At 43.5% G+C, this 27062-nt stretch overlaps 1 pseudogene; it reads right to left on the bottom strand.

Moving 5' to 3' along the window:
* LOC121007924 overlaps window positions 1-22482 on the bottom strand; it is a 74641-nt pseudogene extending 52159 nt beyond the window's left edge.
* Between the last annotated feature and the right edge of the window lie 4580 nt (window positions 22483-27062).

Here is a 27062-nt window from a genome sequence, read left to right as displayed (position 1 = left end):
ATTGAGTGACAGCTGCAGTCCAAAGGAGAGCACTAAGCACAACAATTGTGTAAGGGAAAATTGGCTTAGTTTTCCATAGCAGCCAATCAGATTCCACCTTTCATTTTAAAACAAAGCTCTGAAAAATTCAAGTTGGAATTTGATTGTTTGCTATGGGCAACTGAGCCAGTTTTCCTTTACATCAGTCTTGATAAATCTCCCTCAGTGTGTTCCTTTGGACAACAAATGTAGCTCAATAAGTCCTCATGCATGTGACCGTATTTTGCATCTGCATCCAATTTTTTTTTGCAGATAGCAGAAAAAAAACAAAAACGGACGGCACATGGATGCCATTTCTGTGCTGTACGTATACGGTACGTATGTCCATTCGGTAAATTATAGAACATGTTCTATTCTTTTCCATATTGCTGCCATTTTAGTGAGCATACACAGAAGATATTTTGCCGATCCGTGGTTTGCAGAACCGCAATATGGACATGGTCGTGTATGTAAGGCCTAATTAAAACTGGAAAAATCTCTCTACATACAGTGTGTGTGTAACCCCAGCCTAATAATGCTGCTACACCCAGGCTTTTTGCAGAAGTTAAAATCAGTTCTAACTAGTTTTAGTCCAAACCAGTAAATTGACTTGTATGCAAACCTGCAGCTGCAGCTGTCACTTGACAGTTAAAATCAATCAAAAGTGCTACAAAATGTCTGGGTGTAGCTTCAGCCTGGGGGTGCTGTCATACATTTAGGTTTTTCGATGCAGTTTTGGAGGACAAAATCAAGAGTGGATCATAAAAAGAGAGAAAGTACTAAGGCAGGTACTACTTCTACTCCTTTTTTAATCTACTCCTGGTTTTGGCTTCACAAACTGCACAAAGAATCTGAACACATGGACGTACCCTTAGGCGGGGACTACACCTAGATTACTTGTAGCACTTTTGATTGATGGCAACTATCAATTGACAACACAGTAAACGTATTCGTATGCAATCTTGTGCATGGCAGATGTCACTTAATAGTAAAAATAATAGCTCCAGTCTAAGGGTCCATTCACATGTCCGCAAAATGGGTCCGCATCCGTTCAATCGGGCCGGAATGTGCTGTCCGCATTTGCGGATCCCCGCTTCCAGATCCGCAAAAAAAAAAATTCTTGTCTGCAACTGCGGACAAGAAAAGGCATTTTCTATGAGAGTGCCGGCGATGTGCGGTCCCCAAAATGCGGAACGCACATTGCCGGTATCAGTGTTTTGTGGATCCGCAAAACACATATGGACGTGTGAATGGAACCTAAGGGTATAGCCACACATTCAGGTTTTTTTCCTGAAGTTTCCGAAGGCAAAATCAGGATTGGATCATCAGGGAGAGAACATAGGACAGATACTAGTTCTCTTTTTTAATTCAATCCTAGTTTTGGATTCAAGAACTGCGTCAAAAAACCTAAATGTGTGGCCATGCCCTGAGGGATAACTCTTCTCTTCTCATTTAATCACATGGTGCCAGCAAATGTCACATATATCACATAACACAATGTATGCATTACCTGTCCAGTCCCAAGATGGGCTGTAGTAAAATGTGGATTTAAGCCTAGGCATCTCTGAAATTCGTTAAGAGCCTCTTCCTTCTTTTCCATATGAAGGAGGGCAATTCCCTTTCTGTAGTACGCCTGAAGAATACAGCACAAAGAGAAAAGAAGTGCTAACGAAATTTAAAGGGGTTCCCACAAAATATATTCTGCACCTGTATCTGAATACTTTTGTAATTGCATGTAATTAAAAATTTTGCATAGCCACTGAGTTATTCAGTAAAATGTATATATATAGCACCACCTGCTGTTTGCTTTTTTTCTTATTTTTTTTGTCCGGCTCTGTGAGATGGCCGCACATGCTCAGTTTTATCCTGAGCTGTGATAGGGAGATAATGGACACACCCCCTGAGCTGCAGCAGAACAGACACTCCCCTTGAGCTTTCAGCTTGATATAAATTTAGCAGAGCAATGAATGGGGAGATCTCTGGATCCATGTGAGGTACTGTCACGTGCTATATGATGTCTGATTTTTATTTTTTACATTAGTCATGGGATAACCCCTTTATATGATTTTCAAAAGAGATGTTTAAGGCCATTTTCAGATGTGAATGTTCACCACCAATGGTATTCATGACATATACTGTAGATAAAAGGTACTCAAACATTAATAATACCCCTTTAATCATTTAATAATAAAAAGTTATGCAACTTTCTAATATACCCTGGGGCAGATTCACTAAGACTGGCATTTTCTCCGCCAGTCTTAAAGGGGTTCTCCATTTCTTTTTTTAATATCCACCCCAGCCTGTGGGACCTGTAGAAAAATCCACACTCACCACTGCTCCGTCCAGCTCCCCGGCCTTCTGGTCCCAGTCTATAAACGTGACCCAGTAGTGATGTGCTCATCACTAAGGCCAGTCATTGGCTGCAGCGGTGCACATAATGCTATCCATCCAGAAGACGACAGACAGACATGGGGGATTTATCATAAGCCAATGTTTTACACCAGTCTGTGATATCCCCTGCGCTTATCAAAGGATGCACCTAATTTATGATGACGCGCACATGCTTTACTGTAAAGGGGGTGGTAACACTCAGTTGTCAATGTATTCAGACATTTCAAGGAAGGAGACCAGAGTGAAGAGATCCAAGAAAACATGTTCCAGAATTGTTATTGTATGGAAAATACAAGCATTTACTAAGACAGGCATGTCAGGAGAAGAGACAGGGCTTCACCACGATGGCTCTAGTTCATGAACCAGGATGACATGCATAGGGTTGTCCAGCCCAGGACACTCAGCTGTCCATGGTCCCACTGTGCCTGCACCACTGCCCAAATGCTTGGTCTTGTGACTGCTGCGACCAATCACTGGCCTCAGCGGTTACATGTGATTGAATGGCACGTCGTCACTGCTAGTCAATACTAGTGAGTTGCCACCCAAGTACATATGACCACTGAGGCCAGTGACGGGACTCCGCAGTCGCAGGACCAAGCCACTTCCGCTCTTGAAGGGACAAGAAGAAGCAGGAATGGGGCAGCGGTGCGGGCACAGTGGGACCAAGGTCAGGTTAGTGCTTCTTTTTCTAAATACCACACAGGTTAGGAGCATTGGGGTTGAAGACTCCTAGGCTGAACTTCGTCTTTAATTTCCCCAGGCTATCATAGTAGTTCAGCGTGTTTTCAGACTGACCATACAGGCTGCACACTAGTGTTCTGTATCCCTATTAATTATTCTACCACGCTCAATGTTCCAGACCCATAAATCATTTAATCAAAGGTCAACAAGTCTAGACTTCAGTATGGAAGAAGCTGCCAGAAGTTGAGAAAAGATTCTAAAATAAGCCTGAAACGTGAATCATGGCTGCTAGGAATTCTGAAGGTTCGATACACAGAAGCTACTAATATAGTGAGGGTCCAGTTTGGTCATATGGACTAATTATCAGGGATGTAATAACCATAGAGGACGCAAGTAGTGTAGTCAAGCAAAGCTATATGACTCAAAGGAAACTGTTCTACAGGTATGGAACAGTTGGGGAGCCTTGGTGAAGATTTTGAAACAGTTATGATTCTGGGCTACCAAATAGGTTCCCCAACGGAGAACAGCTAGACAAAGGGCTGCTCATGATCTTTCAGACTGTGTATTATTTAAAGGGATATTCCAGTTGTAACAAGTTATACCCTATCCACACCAACGTCATTTAGGTGGTGGGACCTGCACCTACCTCTAGAACGAAGGGCCCAAAGAGAATGAGAGCTTAAAGCGCATGCGTGGCGCCATCCATTTATTTCTATGGAAGTGCCGAAAATAGCCGAGCATGTCTGTGATATTGATGGCAGTGCCATAGAAGTGAAGGGAGTGGTGGCCACTCTTGCGCAGTGCTCTCTCCATTCATTTCCAAAATTAGCCAAGGGCACAGCTGGGCTATTTTCGGCACCGCCATAGAAATGAAAGGAGGGTGGTGGGGTCCGTCATTTGAGTACTCCTTCAATTAGTGGAAGCAGAGAGCAACTAGAGGACCCCATGTTCAGACAGCCCATTGATTTTATTGGGCAATATGCACCATTTTATTTCTCCTGTGGTGGCGCTGCAAGACAATGGAACACTCTGCAGATTACAGCTGACCGCGGATATTACCATTAATACCAAATTCTATCAATTCTACCCTGCAGAATGTATCACAGTATTGTAAAGCTGGTGTATGCTCACCTCTGGGTTTTGTGGCTGCAGATCACAGATCACCTCCACTTCCCTCAACGATTCTGGGAATTGCTTCAAACACAGATACACCTGGGATCGCAATATCCTCAAGGGAACATGCTCGGGAGCTGAAAAATACATTTCACATATGATATTAGACTGTGAGAATGTCAGAAGGCTTACATAATGCAGGATACCAGGAATGAATCTATAATATACACAGTTTCCTTAACCACACGCATAGCCCAGATGTGTCACGACATCTGTAAATATGACAGCAAACAGAGATTTAGAAAATAGTAAGGGACTAAAGTACACATATTATAGTGCTTAAAAGACATGTTTTCACCTATGCAAGAAACGTCTTGTAAAGGTTTTTCATGGACCAGTCCTGGGAGCCGGACCTTCACGATCCTGAGGATCGGTCCTGAATATTATACAATTGGAAAACCCCTTTAAATTGACAGACAACACTGAAATTTCGGGAAATGTCCACCTGAGAGACGTATGGGCCATACACACAAACCTGTAAGGCCTCTTTCACACTTCAGTGAATCACAGACGTGTGCTGTGCATGTTCTCCAGACAGCAAGCGTATCCTTTGATTTTAACCCCTTAAAGGGCTTCTGTCACTCCACTAAACTCATTATTTTTTTTTTGTCTCCTTAAAATCCTTATGCTGCGATTTCTCAATATATCGGGCTATTACTCAGTTTGGTTCAGTAGTTATATAAAAAAAAAGACTTTTATAATATGCAAATTACCTCTCTAGCAGCAGGTAGGGCGGCTACCTGCTGCTAGCAGCCGCATCCTCCATTCATAATGACGCCCCCTCCTCATGTTGATTGACAGGACCAGCCAATGCGCTCGTCCTCTGACTGGCCCTGTCTGCGTTTTAAATCTCGCGCCAGTCTTCAGTTGGCGCAGGCGCACTGAGTGGAGGACGCTCGCTCGGCCGCTCCATCCTCAGTGCGCCTGCGCCGATGACGTCACATGTACACCCGGCGCAGGCGCACTGAGGATGGAGCGGCCGAGCGAGCGTCCTCCACTCAGTGCGCCTGCGCCAACTGAAGACCGGCGTGAGATTTAAAACACAGACAGGGCCAGTCAGAGGACGAGCGCATTGGCTGGTCCTGTCAATCAACATGAGGAGGGGGCATCATTATGAATGGAGGATGCGGCTGCTACCAGCAAGTAGCCGCCCTACCTGCTGCTAGAGAGGTAATTTGCATATTATAAAAGTGGAGTGACAGAAGCCCTTTAAGGACTCGGCCCTATTTCACCTTCTGGACTTGGCCATTTTTTGCAAATCTGACCAGTGTCACTTTAAGTGCTGATAACTTTAAAACGCTTTGACTTATCCAGGCCATTCTGAGATAGTTTTTTCGTCACATATTGTACTTCATGACACTGGTAAAATGAAGTAAAAAAAAATCATTTTTATTTATAAAAAAAATATCAAATTTACCAAAAATTTGTAAAAAAATTGCTAATTTACAAGTTTCAATTTTTATACTTCTATAATACATAGTAATACCTCCAAAAATAGTTATTACTTTACATTCCCCATATGTCTACTTCATGTTTGGATCATTTGGGAATGATATTTTATTTTTTGGGGATGTTACAAGGCTTAGAAGTTTAGAAGCAAATCTTGAAATTTTTCAGAAATGTTCAAAAACCCAATTTTTAGGGACCAGTTCAGGTCTGAAGTCACTTTGCGAGGCTTACATAATAGAAACCACCCAAAAATGACCACATTCTATAAACTACACCCCTCAAGGTATTCAAAACTGATTTTTACAAACTTTGTTAACCCTTTAGGTGTTCCACAAGAATTAATGGAAAATAGAGATACAGTTTCAAAATTTTACTTTTTTGGCAGATTTTCCATTTTAATAATTTTTTTCCAGTTACAAAGCAAGGGTTAACAGCCAAACCAAACTCAATATTTATGGCCCTGATTCTCTAGTTTACAGAAACAACCCATATGTGGTTGTAAACTACTGTACGGGCACACGGCAGGGCGCAGAAGGAAAGGAATGCCATACGGTTTTTGGAAGGCAGATTTTGCTGGACTGTTTTTTTTGACACCATGTCCCATTTGAAGCCCCCCTGATGCACCCCTAGAGTAGAAACTCCATAAAAGTGACCCCATTTTAGAAACTAAGGGATAGGGTGGCAGTATTGTTGGTACTAGTTTAGGGTACATATGATTTTTGGTTGCTCTATATTACACTTTTTGTGAGGCAAGATAACAAGAAATATCTGTTTTGGCACCGTTTTTATTTTTTGTTATTTACAACATTCATCTGACAGGTTAGATCATGTGATATTTTTATAGACCAGGTTGTCACGGATGCGGCGATACCTAATATGTATACTTTTTTTTTTATTTATGTAAGTTTTACACTTTTTTGAAGCAAAACAAAATCATGTTTTAGTGTTTCCATAGTCTGAGAGCCATAATTTTTTCAGTTTTTGGGCGATTACCTTGGGTAGGGTATAATTTTTTCGGGATGAGATGCCGGTTTTATTGGCACTATTTTGGGGTGCGTGTGACTTTTTGATCGCTTGCTATTACACTTTTTTGTGATGTAAGGTGACAAAAAATGGTTTATTTAGCACAGTTTTTATTTTTTATGGTGTTCATCTGTGGTCATGTGATATTTTTATATAGCCGGTCGATACGGACGCGGGGATACCAAATATGTGTACTTTTTTTTTATTTATGCAAGTTTTACACAATAACAGCTTTTTTAAAACAAAAAAAAATGATGTTTTAGTGTCTCCATATTCTGAGCCATAGTTTTATTATTTTTTGGGCGTTTGTCTCAGGTAGGGGCTCATTTTTTGCGGGATGAGGTGACTGTTAGATTGGTACTATTTTGGTGGGCAAACACCTTTTTGATCGCTTGCTGTTGTACTTTTTGTGATGTAAGGTGACAAAAAGATGGTTTATTTAGCACAGTTTTTATTTTTTATGGTGTTCATCTGAGGGGTTAGGTCATGTGATATGTTTATAGAGCCGGTCGATATGGACACGGCGATACCTAATATGTATACTTTTGGGGGTATATTTTCTTTACAATGCATTTCAATACTTCTGTATTGGAATGCATTGGCTGTATGAGTAAGGCTGCGTTCACACGGGCGAGATTTCCGCGCGGGTGCAATGCGGTAGTTGAACGCATTGCACCCGCACTGAATCTGGACCCATTCATTTCAATGGGGCTGTTCAGATGAGCGATGATTTTCACGCATCACTTATGCGTTGCGTGAAAATCGCAGCATGCTCTATATTCTGCATTTTTCACGCAACGCAGGCCCCATAGAAGTGAATGGGGTTGCGTGAAAATCGCATGCATCCGCAAGCAAGTGCGGATGCGGTGCGATTTTCACGCACGGTTGCTAGGTGACAGTCTATACACTGTATTATTTTCCCTTATAACATGGTTATAAGGGAAAATAATAGCATTCTGAATACAGAATGCATAGTAGGTGATCAATTGAGGGTTAAAAAATAAAAAAAATTAACTCACCTTCTCCTCTTGTTCGCGTAGTTCTCCCGGTCTTTAGTTCTTTAAAAAGATGAACTATGGGCTAAAGGACCTTTGGTGACGTCAGATCACATGCTCCATCACCGTGGTGATGTACCATGTGATTGGAGCATGTGATCTGACGTCACCAAAGGTCCTTTATCCCATAGTTCATCTTTTTAAAGAACTAAAGACCGGGAGAACTACGCGAACAAGAGGAGAAGGTGAGTTAATTTTTTTTATTTTTTAACCCTCAATTGATCACCTACTATGCATTCTGTATTCAGAATGCTATTATTTTCCCTTATAACCATGTTATAAGGGAAAATAATAACATCTACACAACACCGAACCCAAACCTGAACTTCAGTGAAGAAGTTCGGGTCTGGGTACCACAGTCGGTTTTTTATCACGAGCGTGCAAAACACATTGCACACGCGCGATAAAAACTGAACATCGGAACGCAATCGCAGTCAAAACTGACTGCAATTGCATTCCTACTCGCGTGGGTTTGCCGCAACACACCGGGACGCATCCGGAACTAATCCGGACACGCTCGTGTGAACCCAGCCTAATACTGTGTGTATTACTCATACAGCTTCCGGCCTGAGAGATCCAGGGGGCTGGATCTCACAGGCTCTTCACCGGAAGGCAGCGCAGATGCCTCCGGAAGACATTGCGCTGCCTTCCATGCCATCGGGTCCCATCCACAGCCCCATGGGGACCCGATGCCACCACCGCCGCACCAGGTAAAAGCCGCAAACCGCAGGTCTGAATTGACCTGCAGTTTGCGGCGCATTTAGCCGAGGTGCCTGCTCAATGATATGAGCAGGCACCGTGTTCCGATCACCGCCCGCCGGTGATCGGAACAACACATGACGTACCGGTACGTCATGGGTCCCTAAGGGGTTAATGAGCTCTGCCTCTAATGCCACCAGATGAAAGGCAGCTATCCTATAAGTCACTGTTCAACCCTTTAAATAGGCCTTGAGACATGACTTGGATAATAAGTAAGCCAGCATCTCATCTTCAGGCAGCTGTTTCAGGGTGATTGCCCCTCATTAGTGCAGAGCAGGGAGTACTGCCTCTATGAAAACCACTGACACAATACAGTTGGCATCTGTGTTTTGTCAGCAATTTGCATGGACCACAGGTAGATGTTCTGAAAATGAATTTTCAGCCTAGTAGTGTACATGGAATACGACCGATGACATGAGGGCAAAAAATGGACACACGGACCAAATACGGATCCATCGGACATCTTCACGGATGAAACACTGACTATCTTGTCATGGATGTCATCATGGACATGGACAGGTGAAAGAGGCCAAAGGCTGGGTTTCCATGTTGATAAAGTTTTCAAAGCCAGGACCATAGATTGAGGACACACATAAAAGAAAGGCTGAAGGCAGCATGTTATAGAGCAGGAGGAGCTGAGCAGATTTATATACAGTTTTATTCATTAATATCATTACTCATTCTGAGTTTTGAAGTCAAGGAGGCGGTCCTATCAGTGATTAACAGCTATATGTGTATACACAATCATAGAGGGAAGGCTGTCAATCACTGATAGGACCGCCTCTATGACTTCAAAGCCCAGAATAAGGAAGAATTTAAATGAATGAATTACAAGTTATACTGAATCTTTTCTTATAAAACTATATAATCAATCTGCTCAGCTCCTCCTGTTCTATAACATGTTACCTGTAGTCAGACGCCATGTTGAACGTGATGGTTCACTTTAAATCTGCTCCTGGCATTGGCTTCAAAAACAACATAAAAATAACCTGAACATGGCTGCTCCGTGTCAGTCAGCTGTCTGTACACAGGTAAAGCACAGTCACATCTATGTCAATAAGGGGAACGCAATATTCAGCTATTTCCTTGTATGCTCTGCATCAAATCTTATATAACACGACTCCTGAAAAAAGAAGCTTCTACAAGGGAAACCAGCTGGAGGGATGATGTGTCAGCGACAGAGACAGATAAGTGTGATTCAGAATTAAACTAAAAGATTTGTACATGGAGGATTCATTTATTTATGAAATACCGTATGTGCCCCCTGGTCTTAAAGGGTTTCACCAGATTTAACCTTATTAACTCTTAGCACATTCAGGTGCTGTGATCTCACTTGATCGCGGCATCTAAGGCTCCATTCACACGTCCGCAAATGGGTCCGCATTCGTTCCGCAATTTTGCGGAACGGGCGCGGACCCATTCATTTTCTATGGGGACGGAATGGATGCGGACAGCACACAGTGTGCTGTCAGCACCCGCATTTGCGGAGCGCTGCCCCGATCTTCAGGTCCGCAGCTCCGCAAAAGATAGAACATGTCCTATTCTTGTCCGCAGCTTGCGGACAAGAATAGGCATTTCTATAGGGGTGCCGGGCGGGTCCGCAACACACCACGGACGTGTGAATGGAGCCTTAAGCATTTAATTACCACGATCGGTATTATTGCCGGTTGCGGTAATTAGCCGCAGGTCTCTGCTGTTTGAAACAACAGAGAGTTTCCGGCCATGACGCCCGCTGCACGCGCGAGAGGTCATCATGCTTGTACGGCGCTGGTAGTGAAAGGGTTAAGCTAATGTGCTAATGTCAGCTAACCTATTCCTACTTTTATCTATGCCGTTACTCCAGAAATATAACGTTTATAATATGCTAATTAGCCTCTAGGAGCAGGGGGGGGGGCGTTGTTCCTGCTCCTAGAGGCTCCGTTCTCCCACCTTTGTCGCCTCCCTCCAAGTCCTGATTGACAGGGCCAGGCAGCGCCAGCCCTGTACGCTGGTGAAATCTCGTGCCGTATTCGGCGCAGGTGTGATGAGGAAGCTGACAGCCTGCGAGCGTCTATCCCTCACCGCGTATGCACTGAATGCTGAACGGCGGGAGGATTTCACCAGAGCACAGGGCTGGCAGACGGATGTGAGCGCTGCCTGGCCCTGTCAATCAGGACTTGGAGGGAGGCGACAAAGGTAGGAGAACGGAGCCTCTAGGAGCAGGAACAACGCCCCCTGCCTCCTAGAGGCTAATTAGCATATCATAGAAGTTCGATTTCTGGCGTAACGGGGGCATAGATAAAAGTAGGAATAGGCTAGTTATGTCGCTAATGTCACCTAGTTTAATAGGGTTAAATCTGGTGACAGAAACCCTTTAAGACTGCAAGGCATGATAGAAGGGAGACTTGACAATAAGCTGATCACAAAGGGGGTCATTTTCTAAATTGAAATACGCCCAAATTAGGGGTATTTCAGGCATTGCTATCTGCTACTCACGTCAGTTCTAAAACTTTGAAATCCACTTATACTGTATTGCTGATATCAGTAGGTTCGCTCTTGGATTATTACAAGCTGTCTATTTGTTTTTAGAATATATTCACCATATATACTTTCTCCCCTATGTTCAATATATGTATATAGCAAATATTTCATGTATAATTCTTTTCGTCAAGACCAGAAATCCCAATACGTATTTCATGTGACTTATAACGAATATATATTATTTTTTTAGATTTGAGACCACTGAAGAAGGCCTTGCCAGGCCGAAACGTCTGGTCATTATCTAAACTATATAATTGAGCTGTCTAACGTGCACTGGAATTTGGTCATATGATGACAAAAAATTGAATAAAATTTGAAATTTGATAAGCAACAAGCAAAACTGTGTGCTGCAATTACTCTATTAGTTCTAAAACTTTGGGCGTGGCCTGGGCGCAGAAGGGGATGGGCTGGCAGGCCTGTCTCATTCACCATTTTCTACGCCTGTTTGAAGCGTAGAAAAAGGTCTAAATGTAGAACAGCTTGGAAGAGTCACTCTGATGCTAGGGAGGCTCATCCCCGTCGCGGCCTGCTATTGGCTGCTCCCCCCGTCGCCGTGCGGATGCAGCGGTTGCCATGTGGGGATCAGGAGCAACACTGGTGCCAGGGAGTGGGGTAAGTATAATCTATATGAGGGGCCCGGGCATTGGGGGGCAGATTTTATAGTTTGGATAACCCCTTTAATATGCTCCAAAAACTGGTATATATATATATATGTTTTGCACCACATTTATTATATGTTTTAACCGTTACAGGACCTTGCGTTTTTTCCATTTTCCTTTTTTTACTCCCTGCCATCCCGGTACCCTATTTTTTTTACTTTTCCATCCACATAGCCGTTTTAGGGTTTCATTTTTGCAAAGCAAGTTGTACTTCTTAGGCTGGGCTCACACGGGCGTTGCAGGAAAATGCACAATTTTTCCACGCAAGTGCAAAGCATTTTAATGCTTTTTGCACGCGCGTGAGAAAAATCAGCATGTTTGGTACCCAGACCCGAACCTGGACTTCTTCACAGAAGTTCGGGTTTGGGTTAGGTGTTGTGTAGATTTTATTATTTTCCCTTACAACATGGTAATAAGGGAAAATAATAGCATTCTGAATACAGAATGCATAGTACAATAGGGATTTTTCTTTTCCATCCACATAGCCGTTTTAGGGTGATGGACCATGTGATGAGCGCAGTGATGTCACCAAAGGTCCTTTTCCTCCCAGGTTTTCAAAGAAGAAGAAAGAAGACGATCCAGGCTGCACGAACAAGTGGATGAGGTGAGTTTAATAATTTTTTTTTTTTTTTTTAACCCCTCCATCCATCCCTAATTTACTTAGCATTCTGTATTAAGAATGCTATTTTTTTCCCTTATAACCATGTTATAAGGGAAAATAATAATGATCGGGTCTCCATCCCGATCGTCACTTAGCAACCATGCGTGAAAAATCGCACCGCATCCGCACTTGCTTGCGATTTTCACGCAGCCCCATTAACTTCTATGGGGCCTGAAACAATACAATATAGAGCATGCTGCGATTTTCACGCACACAAGTGATGCGTGAAAAATCGTCGCTCATCTGCACAACCCCATTGAAGTGAATGGGTCCGGATTCAGTGCGGGTAAAATGCGTTCGTTCACCTCACACATTGCACCCGCACGGAATTCTAGCCCGTGTGAAAGGGGCCTTAATGGCACCATTTACTATTGCGTACAATGCAGTGGGAAGCTGGAAATTGGCAATTCTGCCACAATTTAATGTGTTTTGTTTTTAAGGTGTTCCCTATGCAGTAAAACTGATCCATGCCCTTCATTCTCTGGGTCAGTACGAATACAATGATCAGGGAATTTTCCATCTTTATTTTTTACTCCCAGCCTTCACAAAGCCATAACTTTTTTATTTTTCCATTCATATAGCCATATGAGCGCTTGTTTTTTGTGGGATAAGTCGTACTTTCTCATGCCACCATTTACAGATGCATGTAGTGGGAAGCGGGAATTTTTTTTAAAATGGTTTGATGGGTTTTGTTTTACTGACCTGTAACTTTCATTCTCAGGGTCAGTACGATTACATATGTATAGTTTGTTTTGTTTTTGTATTTGTGTTTTAAATGCTGAAAAAAAAATGAACTTTGGAAATAATTTTTTTTCTTTGCATCACTATACTCTGACTCCCATAACTTTTATACTTTTATGTTTACGGAGCTCTGTGACAGCTCAATATTTGCAGGGCGATCTGTACTTTTCATTGATACCATTTTGGGTTGTGTATGTGCATTGGAGCACATATGCATATGAGAATCACACTAATGAGGGACATTTATTAACACCAGCATAACAAATTATAAATTCTTTTAAGAATTCACCTAAACCCTTTTTAAAACTGTCCACTGTTCCTGCTGTGACCACGTCCTGAGGAAGTCTATTCCACAGTTCTTAAAGTAAGGCCTCATGCACACGACCGTATGTATTTTGTGGTACGCATACGTCCGTGTGCATTCCGTATTTTGCGGAACGGAACAGCCGGCCCCTAATAGAACAGTCCTATCCTTGTCCGTAATATGAACAATAATAGGACATGTTCTATTTTTTTGCGGAAATACAATGCACACGGAGTACCTTCCGTGTTTTTTGCAGACCCATTGAAATGAGTGGTTCCGCATACGGTCCGCAAAAAAAACGGAAGGTACTCCGTGTGCATTCCGTTTCCGTATGTCCGTTCCGCAAAAAAAATATAACATGTCCTATTATTGTCCGCATTACATACATAGATAGTACTGTTCTATTAGCGGCCAGCTGATCCGTTCTGCTAAATATGGAATGCACACGGACATCATCCCTATTTTTTGCAGATCCGTTTTTTGCGGGACGCAAAATACAAACGGTCGTGTGCATGAGGCCTAAAGAAGCTTTGACACTTCTGGAGACTGAACTTTTTCTTCTCCAGTCAGAGGCAGTGCCCCCTTGTCTTTTGAGGGCATTTTACATGGAACAGTTTTTCACCATATTTTCTGTATGGCCCATTTATATATTTGTATAGGTTAATCATGTCCCCCTTGGACATCTCTTCACAAGACTAAATAAATGTAATTCTTTTAATCTTTCCTCATAACTAAGACCCTCCATGCCCCTTATCAGTTTAGTCGCTCTCCTCTGTACTTTTTCCAGCTGCAGTGCGTCCTTTCTATGGACTGGTACCCAGAACCGAACTGCATATTCCAGATGAGGCCGCACCAAAGCTTTGTAAAGTGGTAGTATTACATCCCTGCCCCGCGAGTCCATGCCTCGTTTAATGAATGATAATATCCTACTTGCCGTAGAAGCGGTAGCCTCAGATCATTCAGGAGGATCGAGGCGACCGCTCACTGCATCCAGCTCCCCCAATCTTCAGGAGGGGGAGTCGATGCATGGCCAGTAGTGCACGGTCTGGGTTTTTGACCTCACAGATGCTGTGGTCACATTTGACCACTACATCTGATGAGTTAAATGTATGAGATCAAGGTTATTGTCAATTGTCTACATTAGTCCCGGGTGCCTGCTGTTCAAAACAGCAGGCACCTGGTGGCTATGGCGCCTGCTGCACTCACGAGTGGGTGCCATGTTTAAAGTCCAACTGCCGACGTATACGGGTATATGCGTAAGGCGGATAGGAATGGGTTAATACCGAAACAAAATTCAAACTTTGGAAAAAAAATATCTTTTTCTTTTCATGGCCATATTCTGACCCCATACATTTTTTATAGTCGTGTCTATGTAGCTGTGGTTTTTTTTTGCAGGACAATCTGTAGTTTTTATTGATACCATTTTGGAGTGTGTATGAGTTTTTGAACACTTCAATTTTTGGGGGGAGATGAAGGGAGGAAAAAATGGCGAATCGACCATTTTGATTTTGTTTTCAATTACACCATGCGGTTATAATGTTTTCACATTTTAATAGTATGGGCATTTTCAGACACAGCAATGCCTATGTTTATTTTTTTATTCAAGTGAACAGAGCTTAGCCGCGCCCACGCTAGTTGATACTAGTCGTGACGTCAGTGGGCCGGCGGTAAACAGTGAGAAGGCCGCGGCGCTGCTGGAGCGCCGCTGCCTTCTGAAACAGCTGATCGGCGGGGGTCCTGTGTGTCAGACCCCCGCCGATCAGAAGCTCGTTAAATGAAAGTGCAGAACCCCTTTAAGTCACCCTAGGTGATTATAGCAATCAATCATTATATTGCCACTTGTATGCTGTAAGGGATATCTATCAGGATACAGTATATTCCAATGCAGTATTGCCACCAGGCCAGAATTGGAATATACTAGCAAGCGGCCTGTAAGCCTTATACAGGCTCAGGCCTATTACTAGTACAGATCAACTTCCCCGATCTCAGCCAGGTGAAGGCAGCCTGGATCGGGAAGCAATTGGCTTCTAGTTTTAGCACTCTCAGATGCTTTGGTCAAATATGTTAAGTTTACGCTGTATAAATATTAGACCGGGTTACTAAATCTTTCCCATTATATTTCCGGGTAAAATGTACACAAAATAGTGCAAGTGATCCTTACAAAGGAAGGAAACGGTCTCCCTAGCTTCTAAGTCACCATCTGGCCCTTTAGAAACATGACTACATGAGATGAGCGAATTTCATATTTTGAAATTCGCTCATGCTTCGTTGGTAAAAGCAGAATTGCGTTATGGATTCCGTTACCATGGACCATAACGCAATTCTATGACGGAATGCCTTTAGAGGCAGTCCGTTATTCATTCCGGCATAATAGAAGTCTATGGACTGCAAAACGGATCCGTCCAGTTTCTGTTATGCAGGGGAGTCCTCTCATGCATAGCGGAAACGGGACAGATACGTTTTGCAGCCGATAGACTTCTATTATGACGGAATGAATAACGAAATGTCCTGCGCCATATAAGCTAAGGGGTTGTCTGAGGTATGTAAAAAATAAAATAAAGCTCTGCAAAATCTGATGGTCAGCAATATATACATAAGCTGACCAAGTTTTAGGCAAAAAATAACTAATACTATATATTTCCTCATTTCCCTATTTCTGTTCTGACCTTTTGTTGACATGCAGTTGCATAGCTGTGGGGGGGTGTAACAACAATCTCTGAGGTTTTCCTTATTTGTGGGTGTCAAAGACTGCCTTTCGCCTCCCCCTGCTCTGGAAAGGCAGTGAATAAAAGTGCTGCCATGTCTGAAGTCTGGCTGCTGGGATACTCAGGTTGTACATGTGGGACTATAAGTCCCAGCTGTACAGGACAATGACATTGCTGATACACACAGGATCTTCCCCCTACCTGTTCTTGCGCAATGCTCTGCAGACTTTGTAGGGGTGAGGAAGAAGGGAGGAACCTGTGCAGAGCATAGGTCTCTTCAGTGCCTGAATTAGAGGAAACCCTGCAGCTGCTAAGTACCTGAGACAGAGCCTCCAACCCTGAGTCTGTGCTGCTTATGGTGGTAGGGGTTAAACTTTGCTGAAGAATCCAGTGGGAGGGGAGACACAGGGCAGACAGGATCAGGCAGCCCAGGGGGTGTGGCTTGTCACTCCAACCAACACAGCCTTCGCAGTGAAGTCCGTGCACAGAGTCACACCTGCTCCCTTAGGCTTGTGCACGAAACGCCATCAGAGCAGGGAAAGAAGCTGGCATGACAGCTCATATGACGCTCAGCTAATGGTACTTTCACACTAGCGTTGTTCGGATCCAGCAACGGAACTGCCTGCTGGATCCGGCAAACCGTATGCAAACAGAAATCAGTTTTTTTCCGGATCCATTAGACCGATTCGGTTTTTTATTTTCTTCAAAGATCAAAAGCAAAAATAGCACCTCCTATGTCCCAGCGCAGACCGGAAAGCCGGATCCAGCAACGCGCCAATTTCCGGAACACTTGGTACCGGATCCGGCATTAATATATCTCTATAGAAATTAATGCCGGGTCCGGCAAGTGCCATAGTGTTCCAGCAAGCTGCAGTATTTTGTCAGGTCAAATACCGTACAAGGGACGGAACGGAAGATATCCTGATGCATACTGAACGGATTGCTTTCCATTCAGAATGCATTAGGACAAAACTGATGCGTTTTGTTCCAGTATTGAGACCCTTTACCAGATTTCAATACCGGAAAATAATAACGCTAGTGTGAAAGTACCCTAACGAGGAGAATGGGGCAACTGCAAATGAAGTGAATTCGAAAACCCCTTACACTTGCTTAGTAAAAAAATATATATATATAATAATAACTTGGACAACCCCTTTAATGCCACAGGAAGGAATAGGATAGCAGGCATCCTATTTTAGGGCTAGTTCACACACAGATTTCTGCAAGCCCCATTCAGGTAAATGGAATGGACTTTCAGTCGTGGTAAGACCACAACTTGTGAAGGCACCTGTAGGGTTCCTGCACACGTTGCAGATTATGTGCAATATTTCCCCCGGACTTCTCTTGCAGAAAAACCATGGCGTAATACCGTACCAGCAAAGTGAATGAGATTAGACAAATCTCATCTACACTGCATTTCTTTCTGTGCCGAAACTGACCTGCCATGTGGATTTAGAAATCTGCAGAATGACGATCATTTGTGCGATTTTTGCTGAGGATTTCACCCTTTTCTATGCAAGGATGTGATCTGCGGGAAAAAAACGTGCCAAAAACCACAAGTAACACATGTGGCTTTGGCCTCTTTCGCATGACCGTGTGGCTTTTTCAGGCTAAGTCTACACGACGACATTTGTCGCGCGACAGATAGGGCACAACTACACTGCAACATTTGTAGCGCAACATTTTGTTGCACCAATTTTTATAATGGCAGTCTATGGTGTCGCACTGCAACATGCAACATGCTGCGACTGCGACGCAACAGTCGCAGAAAAATTTATCTCAAATGGATTTTCTGCGACTGTTGCGTCGCAGTATGTTGCAGTGCGACACCATAGACTGCCATTATAACAAATGTCGTCGTGTAGACGTAGCCTCAGTGTTTTGCGGTCCGTTTTTCACGGATCCGTTGTTCCATTTTTTTGTTTCCGTTTTTCCGTATGGAATATACAGTAATTACATAGAAAAAATTAGGCTGGGCATAACATTTTCAATAGATGGTTCTGCAAAAACGGAACGGATACGGAAGACATACGGATGCATTTCCGTATGTGTTCCGTTTTTTTTGCAGACTCATTGACTTGAATGGAGCCACGGAACGTGATTTGCGGGCAAGAGGACATGTTCTACCTTTCGACGGTACGGAAATACGGAAACGGAATGCATACGGAGTACATTCCGTTTTTTTTGCTGAACCATTGAAATGAATGGTTCCGTATACGGAACGCAAAAAAACGGCCCGTAAACGGACAAAAAAAAACGGTAGTGTGAAAGAGGCCTTTTGGTGTGAAAAAAAAAAAACAGAAAACCATTCAGAAATCTGCGTGGTGCCCTTAGGCTGTTTTTACACATTGGGGGAAATTTATAAATCTGAAATACGCCTAAATTAGGTGTATTTTAGGCACAAATTGCGGCACAACAACTAGTTGCGCCACAATGTGCGACTTCTCCCCGCTCACGCCAGGTCTAAAAAAGTCGGGGTGGCGCGGATAGGGAAGGGGGCGGGCGTAGAAAAAAGGTCCAAGTGTAAGACAGCTCGAAAGTTGTCTTACATTTAGAAGCAGCAGTGGATGCGCCAAAGTTATGAAGAGGCCGGCGCCTCTACATAACTTGGGTTGATCCACCGCCAGCTTAGGGGTTTATTAGGATCGGCATCTAAAACGCCAGTCTTCATAAATGTGCCCCATAGTTTGTGATTTTTTTTCTGCACTTATACGTTTTTAAAGGTATTTTTCTGCCGTTTGCTGAAAGTCTGAGAAATATGAAATGCACGACACAGAAGCATTTTGTTATTACTGCCATTTTATTTAATTAGGTGGTGTATTTTGTCTTTCTGGTTTTTTGTCAAGCACGCAGGATGCTGGAGCTCTTACCATTTTTTCAGTCATTCTGATATCTTCTCTATAGTGGACAAATGCCATTCCAAAAATGCTAGTGGTCACACACACTGGGGAAGATTTATCACAACAGCTGTAAAGGAAAACTGCCTTAGGCCCCTTTCACATGAGCGAGTTTTCCGCGCAGGTGCAATGCGTGAAGTGAACGCATAGCACCCGCACTGAATCCTGACCCATTAATTTCAACGGGTCTGTGTACATGAGCGTTGTTTTTCACGCATCAGTTCTGCATTGCGTGAAAATCGCAGCATGTTCTATATTCTGCGTTTTTCACGCAGCCCTGGCCCCATCTAAGTGAATGGGGCTGCGTGAAAAACGCATTGCATCCGCAAGCAAGTGCGGGTGCGATGCGTTTTTCACTGATGGTTGCTAGGAGATGTTGTTTGTAAACCTTCATTTTTTTTATCATGCGCGTGAAAAATGTATCAAAACGCATTGCACCCGCGCGGAAAAAACTGAACAACTGAACGCAATCGCAGACAAAACTGACGGAACTTGCTTGCAAAATAGTGCGAGTTTCACTGAACGCACCCTGAACGCATCCGGACCTAATCCGTCACGCTCGTGTGAAAGGGGCCTTAGTGGCCCATAGCAACCAATCAGATTCCACCTTTCATTTTTCACAGCTCCTTTGGAAAATCAAAGGTGGAAACTGATTGGTTGCCAGTTCTACTTTATACCAGTTTGATAAATCTCCCCCACTGTTTACAAAAAAAGCCTGAAAAAAAATGTCACAAAATGTGGCAAAAAAACATAGAATGGGATTATATTGTTGTTCAAAATTTGTGTGTGAAGGGACCCATAAAGTGAAGCTCCACATTTCATTAACATTGAATATATAGTCAGTAAAATCGGGCGTCTTTGGTATATGCTTCATTATACAGGGTGGCCCACAAAAAAGTAGCCCATTCCAAATCAAACTGCCGAATAGTAAATCTCTTAGTTGTTTATAGCAACCAATCAGAGCTCAGCTTTCATTTTTTCAGAGCCCTGTAGAAACGGAAAGCTGAGCTCTGATTGGTTGCTATGGGCAACTAAGACAGATTTACTATTAGGCAGTTTGCTGTGGAGATATGGGAGGCAGGCTACTTTTTCGTCGGCCACCCTGTATTTTTCAGCTGCCTGGAGACTGTCAGCAGGCTGCTGCGGATGGCGTTGATGTACTTATCGAATTCTCTTTAAGGCCCCTTTCACACGGGCGAGTATTCCGCGCGGATGTGATGCGTCAGTGTAACGCATTGCACCCGCACTGAATCCCTTTCATTTCTATGGGGCTGTTCACATGATCGGTGATTTTCACGCATCACTTATGCGTTGCGTGAAAATCGCAGCATGCTCCTCTTTGTGCGTTTTTCACGTAACGCAGGCCCCATAGAAATGAATGGGGTTGCGTGAAAATCGCAAGCATCCGCAAGCAAGTGCGGATGCGGTGCGATTTTCACGCACGGTTGCTAGGAGACGATCGGGATGGAGACCCGATCATTATTATTTTCCCTTATAACATGGTTATAAGGGAAAATAATAGCATTCTGAATACAGAATGCATAGTAAAATAGCGCTGGAGGGGTTAAAAAATTTTTAACTCACCTTAATCCACTTGATCGCGCTGCCCGGCTTCTCTTCTGTCTTCTTTGCTGAACAGGACCTGTGGTGAGCATTCATTGCAGGAACAGGACCTGTGGTGACGTCACTCCAGTCATCACATGGTGCATCACATGATCTTTTACCATGGTGATGGATCATGTGATGACCGGAGTGACGTCACCACAGGTCCTGTTCCTGCAATGAATGCTCACCACAGGTCCTGTTCAGCAAAGAAGACAGAAGAGATGCCAGGCAGCATGATCAAGTGGACTAAGGGGAGTTAAATTATTTTATTTATTTTTTTAACCCCTCCAGCGCTATTTTACTTTACATTCTGTATTCAGAATGCTATTATTTAATACAATCTACAGAACACCGATCCCAAGCCCGAACTTCTGTGAAGAAGTTCGGGTTTGGGTACCAAACATGCCGATTTTTCTCACGCGCATGCAAAACGCATTACAATGTTTTGCACTCGCTCGGAAAAATTGCGGGTGTTCCCGCAACGCACCCGCACATTTTCCCGCAACGCCCGTGTGAAAGGGGCCTAACACTTTCAGTGCATATTCGTCTATCTGGCTCTAAACACACCACAACCCCCAATTCTGCCCGCGACCACATAGGTGGGAGACCAAGACTTTTTTTTTTGTATGCCAGGGAGAACCCCTACACGGGTGTTACCTAAATGAAAAATGCAAACCCAAACTCTAATAAGATATCTAATAAGATATCCATTCTACTTGCTGATGGTTTCCAGGTAGCATCACTTTTGTTGAAAGTAGTGTTTGCTGACTATATAGAGATTTACCTTTCAAGTGTAATAAAGTCTAAAATCCCAGGTTTGTGACTTTTTAAACGCCACTGTGTCGCAATTTTAAGTGGCATTCCTCACTTTCTGAAGAAGACATGTGGGCGGTGCCAGTGTTCTTGTACACAAGATAATTGACATCTACAAACTGGCGTAGATTTTGATCTTGGCACACGGGCTGGAGGATACACCTATGTGTGGACAAGGGCACAGGGGAATATCAAACACAGAGTCTTTTTACTTGGCATGGAGTTCGTAGGGCTAGTTACAAGGCATGATATAATCTACGCTGTGCAGCCACGGTGCCAGTAGTGCCTGTTTACACAAGGTGGCATCTATGCCACACAGCTAGGGTACAATTTGCGTCTAATTTTAGCCAGATCAAAAATGACTGCTTTCTAAGGACATCATCAGTCATGCCACCATTCTTGGGGGGGGCAGACAGGCACAATGCTCTATTTCCTACACTACACGTCAGTAAATGGTAAGTAATCAGGTCATACACCTGCAAGAAGCCTCTTCTTTAACCCCTTCTTGCTCCTTACCCATGGCCACTCCTTTGCAGGCTACCTTGACGGCCTCCTCATACTGCTGGACGGAGATCAGGTCCTCCAGGTCCCTTGTAGTCCTCTTCACTTTGGTCTCCATGTCCAGGCACTTGTCCAGCAAGCTAGACAGGAGCGTGTTACCCCCGAGCTCCAGGCCACCTCTGAACTTCAACCTTTGCTTGCAGATTTGGCATCTGTTGGCAACTTTTAGGCATTTCTTACAGAAAGTGTGCCCACACGCCAAAGTGACCGGTTCCCAGAGGGTCTGCTGGCAGGATGGGCACCTGAAGATCTCCATGATGCTGCTTCCTAGAAGAATCCCTTTAAAAGATCCTGTAGCTGTCACTTAATCCTCAGCTAGCAAGGGGGCATCTTGGTTCAGCAGCCAGTGAGGGGCACTCTTTAGCCCTGGCATGTAAGACATAAAGTCTGCAATGTACCTGGACAATTACACAGTGTATGCTAATATACCAGCGCTGCCCAATGCCCTGCACAGAAGACAAAGCAATACCTCTCTGACATAACATGTGCAGCTGCATTACATAAACGTCCGCGTCACATGACGCGTCACGGCGCCTTCCTATTGGCTGTGACCGGTGTTCCCTGCCCTTGTTGTGAAACAACCCGGAACCCGCGTTTCATAATGGTCACATAACCGTGAGGAGGGGGCTGAGGGGGAATGTGGGAGCATACAGGGTGATAGCCGTAGAGCGTCACCTGCTTATAGTAAAAAGTATAGTATATCCCCTTAGACATATTACCTGGTGTGAAGTTATTTAATATCTTATTTAGCTAGTCAGTTGTATCTGTTCTTGGAAAAGCTGAGTGACAACCAATATGGCTGCCGTTATATCATTTACTGAATGGCAGGTTGGTCCAGTGGCGTAACTGGAAATGACTGGGACCCACAGCAAATTTTTGAATGCCTCCCTCGCAATCCTCTCCTCCTGTGCAACCCCCACTCCTGCGGCTAGTGAAAATCGCTCTCTGAGACCAGGCCCAGCTGCCGCTACGTTTATTTCCTACACGTATATACTGTATGTCATAGTATAAGGCCTCATGCACACGACACGTGTGTATTTTGCTGGTCTGCAAAAAATATGGATGACGTCCGTGTGCATTCCGTATTTTGCAGAACGGCGCAGCTGGCCCATGATAGAACAATAATAGGATATGTTCTATTTTTTTGCGGAACAGAAATACGGAAACAGAATGCACACGGAGTAATTTACGTTTAGTTTTTTTCACGGACCCTTTAAAATGAATGGTTCTGTATACGGTCTGCAAACAAAAACGGAACGGACACAGAAAGAATATACGTTTGTGTGCATGAGCCCTAATACTGTTGAAGGGGCCCTGACAAAATCTTTTAGTTCTCCTCCTGGGTGGGCCCCTTCTGAGTTTGGCCCCAAACCATCTGCTTCCCCTTTAGCTACGCTCCTGGGTTGGTCTAGCTGTATACCATTAGCCATATATCGCTGTGTAACCTTGTACATTGGGATTTTAGTTCTGTAATGGCGGCCATTTTGTCTGTTGGCAGGCATTATCTTATGGAACACCATGGGGCACATTTATTAGAGTGTTTGCGCCTGTTTTTAGTCTAAAAATGCTGTTTTAGACAGATTTTTTTAGTCACATTTACTACTGAAATTGCGCCCGGTTTTGAGGCTTTTGCGCCTCGTTCGATTATTTAAAAATTTTTTTTTGACTAATTCAGATGTTTTCTAACCTTTGAGACTTTTTTTATGTAATTAGTCACAAAAACAGTCTAATTTCTACTCCACTCCAGGGCTGGCATACTTTTGTTTGTTTTCAGTGGTCTTTCTGAGAGACATGCGCCTTTTCTGTGCACAGATAGGATGGCCAGAGGTCCGGTTTTAGGCCGGACAGTCCGGTTTTCAGACTCCCTGTCCTCCGTCCGGTGCAGGGCCTGGACGGACACGCTCAGCATTGTGCTGTCTGAGAGTGAGCTGCAGGGACAAAGTCAACCTCCCTCCCACCGCTGCAGCTGATCTGCGGTTAATTTTACCTTAAAGGGGTTCTCCGGGAACTAAGAAAATGAAAATCCGTAAATATTACTTTATTATAAATATATTCTCAAATACATTTCATTAGTTATAATGGCTCATTTTGCCTAAGGAGCAAAGATTAGGAGAAACAAAATGGCCGCTGTGATATCAGTACACACAAAGCCCGTCCTAATCACACCGGAGGACAAGTTACTTCAGGACACTGAGCTAATGAGCTGCCTCAGCCTCCTCTCCTACTTTAAGGGAATATGATCCTGAATACAGGTGATAAGATCTTCAGATAAATCTCTGTAGGAATGGAGTTCATGAGGAGACATCAAGTACAGAGAGGATGGCCAGGACAGACTGTGGTAATGTGGGGTTGCAGTAATGGAGACTGCATACAAGTGCTGCTGCTCATTAATCATATCTGCTCATGAACTACAGGGTGAGCCATTTATATGGATACATCTTAATAAAATGGGAATGGTTGGTGATATTAACTTCCTGTTTGTGGCACATTAGTATATGTGAGGGGGGAAACTTTTCAAGATGGGTGGTGACATTTTGAAGTCGGCCATTTTGAATCCAACTTTTGTTTTTTCAATAGGAAGATGGTCATTTGACACATCAAACTTATTGGGAATTTCACAAGAAAAACAATGGTGTGCTTGGTTTTAACGTAACTTTATTCTTTCATGAGTTATTTACAAGTTTCTGACCACTTATAAAATGTGTTCAATGTTCTGCCCATTGTGTTGGATTGTCAATGCAACCCTCTTCTCCCACTCTTCACACACTGATAGCAACACCGCAGGAGAAATGCTAGCACAGGCTTCCAGTATCCGTAGTTTCAGGTGCTGCACATCTCGTATCATCTGAAGGCAATCGTCTATGCTGTAAAGATACGAGATGTGCAGCACCTGAAACTACGGATACTGGAAGCCTGTGCTAGCATCTCTCCTGCGGTGTTGCTATCAGTGTGTGAAGAGTAGGAGAAGAGGGTTGCATTGACAATCCAACACAATGGGCAGCACATTGAACACATTTTATAAGTGGTCAGAAACTTGTAAATAACTCATGAAAGAATAAAGTTACGTTAAAACTAAGCACACCATTGTTTTTCTTGTGAAATTCCCAATAAGTTTGATGTCACATGACCCTCTTCCTATTGAAAAAACAAAAGTTGGATTCAAAATGGCCAACTTCAAAATGGCCGCCATGGTCACCACCCATCTTGAAAAGTTTCCCCCCTCACATATACTAATGTGCCACAAACAGGAAGTTAATATCACCAACCATTCCCGTTTTATTAAGGTGTATCCATATAAATGGCCCACCCTGTACATTCCTACAGAGATTCCGCTAAAGTTCTTATCAGCTGTGTTCAGGATCACAATCCCTGACAAGTAGAGGAGGATAAGGCCCCTTGCAGACAAGCGTGTCCGGATGCGTTGCGGCAAACCCGCGCGAGTAGGTACCCAATTGCAGTCAGTTTTGACTGCGATTGCGTTCCATTGTTCAGTTTTTATCGCGCGGGTGCAATGTGTTTTGCACACGCGTGATAAAAAACTGAATGTGGTACCCAGACCCGAACTTCTTCACAGAAGTTCAGGTTTGGGTTCAGTGTTGTGTAGATTGTATTATTTCCCCTTATAACATGGTTATAAGGGAAAATAATAGCATTCTGAATACAGAATGCATAGTACAATAGGGATGGAGGGGTTAAAAAAATGATTTAACTCACCTTAATCCACTTGTTCGCGCAGCCGGCATCTCTTCTGTCTTCTTCTTTGAGGAATAGGACCTTTGATGACGTCACTGTGTGCATCACATGGTCCATCACACGATCTTTTACCATGGTGATGGATCATGTGACGGACCATGTGATGAGCGCAGTGACGTCATCAAAGATCCTTTTCCTGTGCACAGCAAAGAAGAAGACAGAAGAGATGCCGGGCTGCGCGATCAAGTGGATTAAGGTGAGTTATATTATTTTATTTTATTTTTTAACCTCTCCAGCCCTATTGTACTATGCATTCTGTATTAAGAATGCTATTATTTTCCCTAATAATAATGATCGGCTCCCCATACCGATAGTCTCCTAGCAACTGTGCGTGAAAATCGCACCGCATCCGCACTTGCTTGCGGATGCTTGCGATTTTCACGCAGCCCCATTCACTTCTATGGGGCCTGCGTTGCGTGAAAAACGCAGAATATAGAACATACTGCGATTTTCACGCAACGCACAAGTGATGAGTGAAAATCACAGCTCGTGTGCACAGCCCCATAGAAATGAATGAGTCCGGATTCAGTGGAGGTGCAATGCGTTCACGTCACGCATTGCACCCGCGCGGAAAACTCGCTCGTGTGAAAGGGGCCTAAGGCTTAGAATGGCTTGTTTTGTCTAGGGAGTAATCATTAGGAGAAATTAAATGGCCGCCATCCTATCAGTACCTGTCAGGAATCATGATCCTGAATACAGGTGAGTCTCTGTGGGAATGTAGATGATGAGGAGACATGAGAGGAGGGTGAGCAGCAGCTCTTGTATGCAGTCTCCATTACCACAGTCTGTCCTATCCATCATCTCTGTACTTCATGTCTCCTCATGAACTAAATTACCCAGAGATTTAGCTAAAGTTCTTATCATCTGTATTCATGATCATAATCCCTGACAAGTAGAGAGGAGGAAGAGGATGAGGCACCTCTTTACCTCAGTGTTGTCAAGTAACTTGTCCTCCTGTATGATTAGGACAGGTTTTGTGTCTACTAATAAGATGGCAGCCATTTTTTCCCCCCTGATGATTGTTCCCCAGACAAAACGAGCCGTTATAACTAATGAAAGGTATTTGGGAATCTACACTGAACAAAAATATAAACACAACACTTTTTGTTTTGCTCCCATTTTGCATGAGCTGAACTCAAAGATCTGAAACATTTTCTACAAAAGTGTTGCGTTTATATTTTTGTTCAGTGTATATATATATAAATAAGGATGTCGTCGTGTAGCCCTATTATTAGGGCGCTGTGGAGGTCACTGTTAAAGGGGCAGGCACTGTGGAGGTCACTGTTAAAGAGGC

This window comes from Bufo bufo, chromosome 1 (genome assembly GCF_905171765.1).
Source record: "Bufo bufo chromosome 1, aBufBuf1.1, whole genome shotgun sequence".
Classification (NCBI taxonomy): domain Eukaryota; kingdom Metazoa; phylum Chordata; class Amphibia; order Anura; family Bufonidae; genus Bufo; species Bufo bufo.
This window is presented reverse-complemented; position numbering and strand designations above follow the sequence as displayed.